This window comes from Podarcis melisellensis, assembly GCF_964234715.1.
Source record: "Podarcis melisellensis genome assembly, chromosome: 5".
Classification (NCBI taxonomy): domain Eukaryota; kingdom Metazoa; phylum Chordata; class Lepidosauria; order Squamata; family Lacertidae; genus Podarcis; species Podarcis melisellensis.
Window position 1 is genome coordinate 2194982 of NC_138537.1, and position 13932 is coordinate 2208913.

The following is a 13932-nucleotide window of genomic DNA, read 5'->3' on the forward strand; positions in this document are numbered from 1 at the left end:
CCTTTGATCGCAATTACACAGCCATCGTGGACTTGGCTGTGGTTGCTTTCAGTCTCAGCGGCGGGAAAGAGACGTTTCTGGGAAGGAACATAATTCCGTCTCCTGGTAACATGTCACAGAATTGTAGCGTTGGAAGGGATCCCAGGGGTCATCTAGCCCAACCCGCTGCAATGCAACTGCCCCCCTCTCCATTTCCCATCACTGTCCAAACCCAGAGAGCCCCCTTCAGTCGGGCAGCTGCGCAGCTGAGATTTCCTTACGACCAGAAGCTGGTAAGGCACTGTCTGTTGCGTGGATGATTTCAGAAGGAAAACAGACCTGCCTTCTACTCCCATCTTATCTCCTCCATGCTACCCTTTTCCTGGGCTGGATTCCACATTCCCCAAGCCTTGCCAGCTGAAGTACAAGAGGTGGTTGCAATTTCACACCGCAAGTTCCCTGCTAGATGGAGTTGGCCCTCTCCTTTTCGCACAGGTCTGCCAAATGGGGCAGCGAAGAGGAACACAGCAAAGAGAGCCGAGCAGATTAAAGAAGACCTCCATGCAAGAACAAATCCCATTAAGCTAAAGAAAAGGGGGGCTCACCTACACTTTTTAATATACATCCATTAATTCTCCATTGTCCGTATTTATCTTATCTTATTTATTTTGCATTTTGTTTCCACTTCTCTCTCCAAGGAGCTCAAGGTGGCATACGTGGTTTTCTCCCCGTCCTCATTTAACCCCCCAAACAACAACCCTGTGAGGTAGGTTCGGCTGAGAGGCAGTGAATGGCCCAAGGTCACCCAGAGAGCTTCATGGCGGAGTAGAGGATTTGAACCCCGGTCCGCCAGTCTGATACTCTAACCACTACACCACACTGGCTCTCCTCCAAATCAGTGCCTTCCCGCAATTCCCCCTCTCTCAGTCCAACATTTTCAGAGCAAAGGAACTCCAAAAGGGAGAAACTGTATGGAAAAAAACTCAGATTGAGGGAGGGGAAAGTGTGGAAACAGAGAGATTTGGAGGATAATATCATATGGACAACAAAGATTTGGTGCAGGTACAGTGGTACCTTGGGTTACATACACTTCAGGTTACGTACGCTTCAGGTTACAGACTCCGCTAACCCAGAAATAGTACCTCAGGTTAAGAACTTTTTTCAGGATGAGAACAGAAATCGTGCTCCGGCGGCGCAGCAGCAACAGGAGGCCCCATTAGCTAAAGTGGTGCTTCAGGTTAAGAACAGTTTCAGGTTAAGAAAGGACCTCCAGAACGAATTAAGTACTTAACCCGAGGTACCACTGTACCTTAAATCTTCCTATCTACCTTAAACAGCATGACCACCCTACCCAGCCAAATGCTATATGTCTGTACAGCCCTGTGATATTTGCACCAGCGATGAAAGAGACCCAGGCACAATGATGTGCCCCGGACTGCAGTCGTAACCACACTGAGAATCACAGAATTGTAGAGTTGGTAGGGACCCCCAAAGGTCATTTAGGCTAACCCCCTGCAATGCAGGAATCACAGTTCAAGAATTCCGGACATATGACCATCTAACCTCTACTTGAAAACCTCCACTGAAAGGGAGTCCACCACCTAACCTGGCAGCGAGCCCCTCTGATTTCAGTAGGACTTATTTCTGGTTCAACGTGGATAGGATTTCAGCCTCAGTCCATTTCTTAGGCAATGCAAGAGGTCTTGAAAGGAAACCTGACTTTACCATGGATGGGTGAAATTCCAAAAACCAGCTTTAACATCACATTTCATCTAACTGGGAAGCTCTGCTCACTAATGCTACATAGGTAAAGGTAAAGGGACCCCTGACCATTAGGTCCAGTCGTGGCTGACTCTAGGGTTGCGGCGATCCTCTCGCTTTATTGGCCGAGGGAGCCAGCGTACAGCTTCCGGGTCATGTGGCCAGCATGACTAAGCCACTTCTGGTGAACCAGAGCAGTGCATGGAAACACCATTTACCTTCCCACTGGAGCGGTACCTATTTATCTCCTTGCACTTTGACATGCTTTTGAACCGCTAGGTTGGCAGGAGCAGAGACCGAGCCACGGGAGCTCACCCTGTCACGGGGATTCGAACCACCAACCTTCTGATCGGCAAGTCCTAGGCTCTGTGGTTTAACCCACAGTGCCACCTGTGTCCACATACCAAATAGCAAAAAAGAATATACACTGCACATACTCAGAGGCACACTTTCTTTAGTAGTATTAACCCTATAGCAGAGCTCGTCTTGGCTCTGCATGGAAATTTTGTTCCCAAACCATTTCCCCCTCCCAATGTCAGACTAAATCTTTGCAACAAGGGTAGCACAGAACAGCCCACCTCTGAGCATATGCAGAGTCCTTTTCTTCCTCATGCTTCCCAGCCTCTGCACACATTAGACTGGGGGGAATGCCTCCCGGCTCTCTGAGATTTCAGGCAGGGCTGTCTTCCAGCCGTGTCTTGAGATGCCATCGGAGACTGAACCTGAGATCTTCTGCATGTGGCACAAACACTCGATCACTGAACCACAGTCTCCGAAGATCAGATTTCCAAGCAGATCAGAACCCAATAACTTCTTTTAGAAACTGAGAGCTTGACACAACCAGACATCCGTCAGAAATGGCAAGGACCAATATATAGATCCAGAAGCAGGTGGTTTCCTAGGAACTGAGACCTAGTACAAATCCAGGGCTCGATAATAGGGACTGCAATCCTAGCCATGTGCACTCAAAGGTAAAACCCACAGAATTCAACAGGGCTTCCTCCCAGGTAAGTGGGATTTCAGTCATTATAAGTATGGGTGCCTCTGAGCACATGCAAAGTGTCTTCCGTCATCCCCAGCTCACCACAACCTGGAAAAACCATCACAACATCTGGAAAAGCCAAAACCAAAGCCTATGTCTATCCAACTGTCCTCGTGTTGATGTGATTAAGCTAAAACACTGAAAGCTGAGCAAACGATTGTTCAAGCAGCGGGCCATTAACTTCTGCAACCCTCAGGCATGAGATGTGGGGGACAGAGGTGACTAGATGTTTTGAAAATAGGATAGCGGGCAAGGTGGAGCATGCAGACAATGGCCATTGGAGCAAAATGGTACCTAAGCAACATATCTCTGAATGCCAGGTATGTGAAACAAAGAAGAGAAGAAGGATTACCAGCATGCTCTGCTTGTGAACCATCCCTTCTTGGAAACAAAATTCTGCACAGATGATGGGAGGTGGCAGACCTACATTTGCGGGCCCCTGAAGCTTGAACTGTTATGGGGCCTCCTTCACAACCAGCAAAGAGGTCCAGGTAACCACTGTTATCTTCTTTTTAAGAAAGCCCTCCCCCCAATAGTGATTCTCTGCCCATCATTGCTTTTTCCATCGCGTTGCCATATACCTGAGTTTTCCCTTAAAGGTAAAGGGACCCCTGACCATTAGGTCCAGTCGTGGCCGACTCTGGGGTTATGGCACTCATCTCACTTTACTGGCCAAGGGAGCCGGCGTACAGCTTCCGGGTCATGTGGCCAGCATGACTAAGCTGCTTCTGGTGAACCAGAGCAGTGCACGGAAATGCTGTTTACCTTCCCGCTGGAGCGGTACCTATTTATCTACTTGCACTTTGACGTGCTTTCGAACTGCTAGGTTCTGGGACTCTCCCTGGAAAATAGGGACTCTTGGAGGGTCTGCAATGTGGATAAAAGACACTTTTGGGGTCCCTCTGGGATTAGGGCCCCCAAAGGCTAAGCTCCATTAGTTTCATAGTAGTTTAACCCTGGGGGCTGTTCTGATGCAGACCAGCAACCCTGAGGTTCTTAGGAACTATCCACAGCATTCAAGTATCTCGGATGTTGGGACCTGCCCTGATCATTCTGATGCACACACATTCCTTTGCATCCAAAGATTGCCTTTTTCTCCCCTGAATGAGATGCTCAGGGTGCACTCTCTCAGTGTACACCCATGCTGGAATGCACATGGAATTCTGGAACTATTTATTTAGCTAGGAACATACTCAGCTACACTTGCTCGCTGTATCTTCTCTGGGTCTCCTGCAGATGTCAACATACAGATTGACACAGATATAGATATTATTATTTCTTTTACTCTGCTGGCAGGACCCAAGGTCCTTTCTCGTCTTCAGTCACTCCGCGTGACACTTGTCAAGCGATCTGTCCTCCGGGCAGGCTTTTCTGCCTATCCTCCCCTCTTTATTTACTGGGAAGGAGTTGCCAAAACGGAGGGTTGCCTCCGATGGAACAATAACTAACCAGGCGGCCAAAAATAATAATCAGCCTTGCAGAGCGTGAAGCAAGTGGTATATTTCTTCGGAGACACACAGCACAGACAGGCGTGCAGGGAGCCCGGCCCAACCAGCTGCCACCATCTGATAGCAGAAGAGATAAAAAAAAAATGCACAGCAAATGCAAGCTTACAAGAAGAAAGAAGGAGACTCACCGCTGGAGGTAGGCGTCAGGGCAGCATGGCAAGGTGGGATATGGGGCAGCTTCAAAAGTCATTTCCTCCCAGGATGTCCTCTCTGGGTGTCAACCAAGCCAAATAAATAAATATCTCTGGGCGTATAATAAGGTCAGCCGGCAAAGCGCGATGGGGTCAAGAGGCATTTGGAGATAGGGTTTTCCGAAGGTTTCTTTTACACTTGCAGAGGGGTGGGGCCGTCCGGGGGGCTGGCCAATGGGATCTGTCCCCCCCCCCCGGCACCAGCCTTGCAAAGTGTCACTCTCCCCAAACCAAGCATCTCTCCTCTCTCTCTCTATTTGCAAAAGTGTCACACCCTCCCTCCCTCCCTTCTGCCTGCAGGACACTGGCAGCCCTGAAGACCAGGATTTTGGGAAGTGGTCCAGGCCATCGCTGAACTTCTGATCTCGTCGCTGGTTGGCTGTTTCCGACAGATGATATCAGGGCGTAATCCTGGAAATACGGAGCAACTGCACCTCAAATCAGTCCCCCGCAGAGGTAAGGCCGCTTTGCAGCTTTCAGGTTCAGCTGCCTCTGCCGGAAACTCTGAGCTAAAGGATCTTTCTTTCTAATATCGCTGGCCCGTTATTTTGCAGTTACAGGCAGTGGTTTTAAAAGCAAACTTAGGGAAATCCCACTAGGGTAGTTTCTCTCTCTCTCTCTCTCTCTCTCTCTCTCTCTCTCTCTCTCTCTCTCTCATAAAAAGCCCAGGGACTCAAGCACCACCAGTCTGCCATAGAACCATAGACTCAAAGAATCGTACAGTTGGAAGGAAACCCAAAGGTCATCTAGTCCAACCCGCTGCAATGCAGGAATCTCAGCTAAAGCAGCCATGGCAGATGGCCACCCAACCTCTGTTTACAAACCTCCAAGGAAGTAGAGTCCACCACCTCCCGAGTGAGTTTGTTCCACTGTCATAAAGCTCTCACTGTCAGAAAGTCCTTCCTGATGTTGAGTCAGAATCTCCTGTCTTGTAACTTGAAGCCATGAGTTCGAGTCCTACCCTTCAGAGCAGGAGGAAACAAGCCTGGTCCATCTTAATCACCTATTAGACCCATGCACCTATTAGAAAGATCTCAAGGAGGCTTCTATAGCCTGTTTTTTCTGCTCACCCTTCACAGCAAAATGGAACCTCCAGCCACCTAAGCACTATACCTCTGAATACGAGATAAGGCGAAGGAAGGAGAGAATGAGGGTTTGGCACCAGCTTGCAGTCTCTGCTTGTGAATCAGCCCTTGCTGGAAACAGGATTCCACTTTGGATACACAGATATTTTTAAAGCAATTCCCAAGGAGAGAACTGTGAATGTAGAGGGGAATCAGTCCCCCAGAGGACCTGATCTCCCTGGTTATCAGAGGGGCGGCTGAGACGCCACCAACCTCTGCAGTAGAAAACTGAGCCTTGACAGAGAGAGAAGGAGAGAGATATATATAAATAGATCCGATCAACATCAAGAAGAAAACAAGTTTTACAATGCCCCTTTCTCAGGGCAGACGTAACTGATTAAGTTCCTCCTCGTCTCGCTCAGTAGGGCAGGCTGCAAACCTAGACTACTTTGTGGTTTTGGGGAATGAACGGGGTATTAATCAGGAGCTAAATTAAAATGGATTCCAGGGGGTGGGGGTAGCTAGACGGTGACTACGTGCCTATGCTCCACAGAAGACAATGCCATGCAGGCCTGCAAGTGCTTTGCTCACACACTCATGTGCCACCCGAGAAATTTTATACACCGCTTGGTTATAGGCAAATGAAAAATATACCCCAAAGCAGTTTGCAAAGGAATAGCATTATAAAATTATCAGCTGGTATGGTTAAAGGAAGCACGCGGGTGGCACTGTGGGTTAAACCACAGAGCCTAGGACTTGCTGATCAGAAGGTCGGTGGTTTGAATCCCCGTGAAGGGGTGAGCTCCTGTTGCTCGGTTCCTGCTCCTTCCAACCTAGCAGTTCGAAAGCACGTCAAAGTGCAAGTAGATAAATAGGTACTGCTCTGGCGGGAAGGTAAATGGCGTTTCCTTGCGCTGCTCTGGTTCGCCAGAAGCGGCTTACTCATGCTGGCCACGTGACCTGGAAGCTGTACACCGGCTCCCTCGGCCAGTAAAGCGAGATGAGCACCGCAACCCCAGAGTCGGTTGTGACTGGACCTAATGGTCAGGGGTCCCTTTACCTTTTTACCTATGGTTAAAGGATGAAAAATGAAATCAGCAATCAACTGAAAACAGATTAAAGCCTATGTCAACACGCCGCATGATGTTTCCAGCAACTCATCATCCCTCTACTCTGTCTTTCTGTGGAAGCGCCGAGAGAGGAGGTGTCTGCCCAGATCCTTGCTTGGAAGGCCGTGGCGTGGAATAAAATACCCTCTGCCGCTTGCGCCTGAGTGGCAGGAGGAAGCTATTTAAAAACTTGACATTCTCCACCGCCCACCCCTGTCTCTGATGAGTCCTCAGCATCTGTGAATTGTGGACTCAAGGAAGGCGAGGGGAGGGGGAGAGAATTGCTCTCTTTTGGTCCGGGTCCAAGAAACAAGGAAGACTTGGCTGCAAACATGGAGAGCAGTGGCTGCAGAAAACGTTTGCACTAATTGGGAAGTATCTCAGCAACGTGCAGGGGGCCTTTCCATCAAAAAACACCCCCAGGTCAACATTCGGACAAAAACATCCCCATTCCTACCCAAAAATAATTACTGATTTATTAGTAGGCCCCTTCCGAGCCAATGGATGTTAGCATTCTGTTCCATATCTTGGTCCAAAATGCGGGTTTGAATTATTATTACAGTGGTACCTCGGTTTACAAACTTAATCTGTTCCGGAAGTCTGTTCTTAAACCGAAACCATTCTTAAACCGAGAAGCGCTTTCCCGAATGAGGCCTCCTGCCACCGGTGTCTTTCCACCATTCGGATTCCGTTCTTAGACCAAGGTAAAGTTCGCAAACCGGGACACTACTTCCGGTTTTGCGGAGTTCGTATACTGAATAGTTCGTAAACAGGGCTGTTCTGAAACCAAGGTACCACCGTATAGAGTGGTTGGGGGAACCCAGCCAGATGGGCAGAGTATAAATAATAAATTATGTGTATATGTATTATGTGTATATGTGTATATATATTATGCAGGTTTTGGTGTCCTCGGGTGTCTTCCCGTGTAAAAGTTGGGGTGTCTAGGCGACGTTTCGACGAGGTCTCACTCGTCATCTTCAGGCTGGTGCTTTCGGCTTCTTGTTACTGGAACAGAGCAGGATCTCAGTGTTTGAGTTCCTATAAATACTGTTGAGGGGGTGTGGTGTATAGCCTCCAATGTTCTGGGCAGAGAGGAAGTTCCCAGGCTAGTGTGCCTTTTCTTCTTTTGTTCCTTAATTACTTGAGGGATATCTTGAGTGATTTCTTGGGTGATATCCTGACACAAAGACTTTAGCAACTAATCCACACCTAATGACCCACCTAAGTGGTACTCAGGATATCACCCAAGAAATCACTCAAGATATCCCTCAAGTAATTAAGGAACAAAAGAAGAAAAGGCACACTAGCCTGGGAACTTCCTCTCTGCCCAGAACATTGGAGGCTATACACCACACCCCCTCAACAGTATTTATAGGAACTCAAACACTGAGATCCTGCTCTGTTCCAGTAACAAGAAGCCGAAAGCACCAGCCTGAAGATGACGAGTGAGACCTCGTCGAAACGTCGCCTAGACACCCCAACTTTTACACGGGAAGACACCCGAGGACACCAAAACCTGCATTCCTGTACCCGTGAAAATCTACGAAAGCATATATATATTATGTGTATATGTATATATATATATATATATATATATATATATATATATATATATATATATATATATATATATATATATACATACACACACACACACACACACACACACACATATATATATATATATATATATGCAGGTTTTGGTGTCCTCGGGTGTCTTCCCGTGTAAAAGTTGGGGTGTCTAGGCGACGTTTCGACGAGGTCTCACTCGTCATCTTCAGGCTGGTGCTTTCGGCTTCTTGTTACTGGAACAGAGCAGGATCTCAGTGTTTGAGTTCCTATAAATACTGTTGAGGGGGTGTGGTGTATAGCCTCCAATGTTCTGGGCAGAGAGGAAGTTCCCAGGCTAGTGTGCCTTTTCTTCTTTTGTTCCTTAATTACTTGAGGGATATCTTGAGTGATTTCTTGAGTGATATCCTGAGTACCACTTAGGTGGGTCATTGGGTGTGGATTAGTTGCTAAAGTCTTTGTGTCTTGACCTCTTGAACTTTGTGAAGAGTTTTTCTGAGAAGATGGCTGTACTGCACTTAGTTGTGCTCTGGCTTGGCTTCGTGTATAGGGGCGAGCTGTGGTTTTGTGGCCTGTGTCAGCCAGATCTGTGTAGGGATTGCAGGGGGGTGCAGCATCTGGAGGTGCCACCATGGTTTGGCTACTGGATGGTGTCTGCACAACTAAGTGCAGTACAGCCATCTTCTCAGAAAAACTCTTCACAAAGTTCAAGAGGTCAAGACACAAAGACTTTAGCAACTAATCCACACCTAATGACCCACCTAAGTGGTACTCAGGATATCACTCAAGAAATCACTCAAGATATCCCTCAAGTAATTAAGGAACAAAAGAAGAAAAGGCACACTAGCCTGGGAACTTCCTCTCTGCCCAGAACATTGGAGGCTATACACCACACCCCCTCAACAGTATTTATAGGAACTCAAACACTGAGATCCTGCTCTGTTCCAGTAACAAGAAGCCGAAAGCACCAGCCTGAAGATGACGAGTGAGACCTCGTCGAAACGTCGCCTAGACACCCCAACTTTTACACGGGAAGACACCCGAGGACACCAAAACCTGCATTCCTGTACCCGTGAAAATCTACGAAAGCAAATATATATATATATATATATATATAATTGTTATTATTTATCCCATCTCTGTATTGCCCTTCATCCGAGGATCACGGGCTGGTTCACAATATAAAAACACAAGAACGCATACCATTGCAACAAACAAAAACCAAATCCAGAACAATCTCTTTTAAGGGTACAGTTAGATATACAGTGGTACCTCGGGTTAAGAACTCAATTTGTTCTGGAGGTCCGTTCTTAACCTGAAACTGTTCTTAACCTGAAGCACCACTTTAGTTAATGGGGCCTCCAGCTGCCACCGCGCCGCCGGAGCATGATTTCTGTTCTCATCCTGATGCAAAATTCTGAGGTAATATTTCTGGGTTAGCAGAGTCTGTAACCTGAAGTGTCTGTAACCTGAAGCGAATGTAACCTGAGGTACCACTGTATATGAATATTTGTTTTAAGAAGTAGTAATTGGGAGGGGGCAAAGGGAATCAGGAGAGTGCATTGTTAAACTATGGAACTCACTTCTGCAGGAAGCAATCTTGGCCACCAGCTTAGATGGCATTAAAAGAGGATTAGACAAATTCATGGAAGCTGTTGGTGAAGAAAGGCAGGTAATAAGTTCATATCATCATCATTAACCACAAGAAGGGAGGGCAGGAGCCTTGAAGATGACCATCCACAGGGAGCAGGTACAAACATTGGTCAACTTGGTCTCAGCCTCAATGATGAGACGGACTGCTTGCTATCTTTTGAATCCTTTCTTATTGCTATTTTCCAGCAGCCCAGGACCTACAGCCTCTTGCATGCTGTTTGAACAGAGATTTTTCACAACGAAACATCCCCTTCAACTTCAGCTTTGGAGACCCTATGGCAGGAAACATAACACAAAAACAACAAGCAAATTACTATTTGTTACTCAAATCCACAAGTTGGCACTTACCTCTGGGGCTGGCCTTTCATTTCCTCAGATGCTGGTGCACATTATAAAGTTCCTCCCAAGCTCCGGCAAAAGTGTCCTCGTGTTTTCGTTCCTTTTGCTCATTTCAGTTTTGCTGTTATTTTCCTCAGGAGAGCGATTATCCCTGAAAACCTGGGTGAATAAAAATGACTATATCCGACACCAGAAGACCAACCATGTCGGAGACTGAAATATGCTGAGAGTCGAGAGTGGATTTCATGCTCTTTATTCAGCTCATCGTGGTGAGGAGGAATGGAAGCTCCCCCAGAATGTCTGCTTTATATACAATATTTACATAATGGGCCCCACGTGATTGGCTAATTCCGAGATTCTCCTGTAGGCCAATCAGGCTGCAGATTCACTCCCACCTGGAGCTGGATTGGGTGGCTCCTGTGAACCAATCAGACTGCTGCATTCTGGATCCTATTGTTCTAGGACCAATCAGACTGCTGCATTCTGGATCCTATTGTTCTAGGACCAATCAGACTGCTGCATTCTGAATCCTATTGTTCTAGGACCAATCAGACTGCTGCATTCTGGATCCTATTGTTCTAGGACCAATCAGACTGCTGCATTCTGAATCTTATTGTTCTAGGGCCAATCAGACTGCTGCATTCTGAATCCTATTTTTCTAGGACCAATCAGACTGTTGCATTTTGGATCCTCTTCAACTCAGTACATAACAGAGACAGATGCACCTCTAAGGGAGGAGGGTCACAGAGAAAACCGTCCATTGGGTTCCCTCCCCACAAATCCTGGCAGGGACCTCACAGGGTGCACTTTTCAGAGCCAAGAACTGCATCACAAAATTCAGATAAAGCGCGAACTCTGAAGGATAATTCTTTTCCAGCCGGTCTATTAGGCTGGGTGGTGTAAAAAAAAAAAGTTTTTAAAAGTAGGTTTTGCTTCAATAGGTAGATCAGATGAAAATTCTCCTCCATCCCTCCCAATGTTAACCAGAGTAAGGCAAGATTCCCTGGGAGTGACAACAGGCCCAGCCAATCAGGACACTTTATCCTACCCGCCAGTCACAGGGGCTGATGTCACACAACCTTCTTCAATCCTGGACCATGCTGAGGTTAGCTTAGGTCCTTGTGTGCAGAAAGGCAATTTGTTTTGTTGTTTATTTCATTTCATTTCATGAAATTTATATTCCAGGAAAAAAACCAAAATAGCAGATTACATGAAATATGAAGCAATAAAATTATCACTAAGAAGAATTAGCAACAATGATTGAATACATTTGAAAGGTTAAAACAGCAGTAGACTAAATACAGATTGAAACTCTCAACTAGGGCCAGGGCCTTTTCAGCACTGGCCCCGATCTGGTGGAGCGCTCTGTCACAAGAGACCAGGGCCCTGTGGGATTTAACATCTTTCTGCAGGGCCTGCAAGATGGAGCTGTTCCCCCTGGCCTTTGGCTTGGACTCACTCTGACCCCTTATGTGGGATTTGGTATATAAATTTTCCCTTGCCTTCTTTGCTGGTCCATGTAGGACCAGCATGGATAGCTGGCTCGGGTGAATATTTGATGTTTCCTCCCTTTATGGTCTTGATTATGGGCTACTACTAGAATGAGACCGCATTTTAAGCTGTATTTTAAGCCGTGCTTTAAGCCATATTTTAAGCAACTGGTTTTTTCTTTCTGTTACGTTTTATTGTAATTTATATTTGGTGTTAGCCGCCCTGAGCCGGCTATTATTATTATTATTATTATTATTATTATTATTATTATTAAACTCAACTTTCTTTTTCTTTTTTTTAAAGATATTTATTAAGGTTTTCAAACAAGAAAAAACAGAAAAAACAATAAGACATACATACACAGTACATACACAATACATACAAAACAGGTATAAGTTCAATCCCTTATCTTCATAAAACTTACTTTCCCGACCTCCTCATACCTCCCCTTCCTGTGTTCCAATCTCTAATTAAATCAATTCAGCAAATCCTTCCCCTAATTTCTGTTTAATTTTTAATCTTTCTTTTCTTAATTACCTAATCATTACAGCTAAAAACCCCTTAATTTCTAAATCCACATCGTTCTAAACTCAACTTTCTTAAGTCCCTGGACAGGCTTGTCTAAACAAAGATGTTTTGAGCATGCACCGGACAGAGCACAGTGAAGCTGCCTGGTTGATGGGAGTCCCACAGTTCTTTAAAATGTGCTATGGGTATTACATGGCACAATTCTTTGATTCCACCAATCAAAGAAGACTTGCAATCCTTATATGACGCGAGAGCTATTCAGTGAGGCCTGAGCCTCTCCGCCTGGCTGTGGGGTTTGGGGATCCCCCTGACAGCTGAGGGCAGAGATGTGCCGGCCACAAACATCTGAGCAGGAGGATTTAGAGCTCTGGGACTCTGGGGACCCACAATATTCAGGTGGCTCCAGCAGCTATGTCTGGAGAATGTGTGTAGGTGGTCTCAAAATGCAGTGACTCATTTGCCGTTGCCATTTTTAAGTCTGGGGGAAGCAAACAAAAGCAGGGCGGCAGGTTGGGAGGGCGTTATAGCGGCCCAACTGTTCCCACGCAGCGCCGTCCCCATCTTTGCGGTGAATATTTCCTGGAAGGGGAATCTGGGTGATTGAAAATACCCCCCCCCAATGCTCAGTGCATTCGATTCTCTAGTTGTGCTAGAGAAAGAGGAGACAGGGGTGACAGAACTGGGCCACAGAAGAGTGTGCGTAAAAAGAGGCAGCGGTGGTGTAGTGGTTAGAGCGTTGCACCAGGAGCTGGGAGAGGCCACAGTTTGAATCTCCCCATTCGGCCACAGCTGAGCTCACTGGGTGACCTTGGGTGACATGCGCAGCCCTCACAGCCTAACCTACCTGGCAGGATTGTTGTGTAGGGATTAAATGGGGAGCTCCTTTGGGACGCGGGTGGCACCGTGGGTTAAACCACAGAGCCTAGGACTTGCCAATCAGAAGGTCAGCCGTTCGAATCCCCGCAACGCCGTGAGCTCCCGTTGCTCGGTCCCTGCTCCTGCCAACCTAGCAGTTCAAAAACATGTCAAAGTGCAAGTAGATAAATAGGTACCGCTCTGGCGGGAAGGTAAACGGCGTTTCCGTGCGCTGCTCTGGTTTGCCAGAAGCGGCTTAGTCATGCTGGCTCCCTCGGTCAATAAAGTGAGATGAGCGCCGCAACCCCAGAGTCGGTCACGACTAGACCTAATGGTCAGGGGTTCCTTTACCTTTACCTTACCTTGGGGGGGGCAAGGTGGAATAGACCACCAATGTCAATTCACAGTAAATGGTTAGAAAAATTGAACTGTAGACCTGGCAGGGATCCTGAGGATCTTCTAGGACCAACCGCCTGCAATGCAAGGATCTCGACTACATCACACATGACAGAGGGAAGTCCAATCTCTGATTAAAGGCTGGTTCCCATCCTAGCTGCCAGGAGTAAAGAGATGATAAATTCTTTACCATTCTCCAAGGCTGCCTGTTTTAATATCACCGAACAGAACAGCTAATAGATCAAGCGTCAAATTATATATCTCACTGTGTTCCTTTGAAAACAAAACTAGAAAAACTGAACTGTTCCTGCTCTGGGCTTCTGTGTCCTGTCGGTGACACCACTCGCCATGCATCAAAGAACCTAATGAAAGATCTGCAGCAGAATCAGGCCCACAGGGATGCCGAGAACAGGTTCAAGTCCCAGTGGAGAAAGCAGGGTCTTCCCC

The 13932-nt window shown here is 46.8% G+C and overlaps 1 long non-coding RNA gene across 2 annotated transcripts in view; it reads right to left on the reverse strand.

The window, feature by feature from the left end:
- The window catches only part of LOC309369994, a 30111-nt gene extending 19228 nt beyond the window's left edge, over positions 1-10883 (reverse strand). Inside the window, exon 1 of one of the 2 annotated variants that reach the window (XR_014168324.1) lies at positions 10225-10883. This is a non-coding gene — a long non-coding RNA (uncharacterized lncRNA). Of the gene's footprint in view, positions 1-4418; positions 4663-10224 lie in introns of those variants that run through there. The other variant, XR_014168325.1, reaches the window with a different exon arrangement.
- Positions 10884-13932: the final 3049 nt, after the last annotated feature.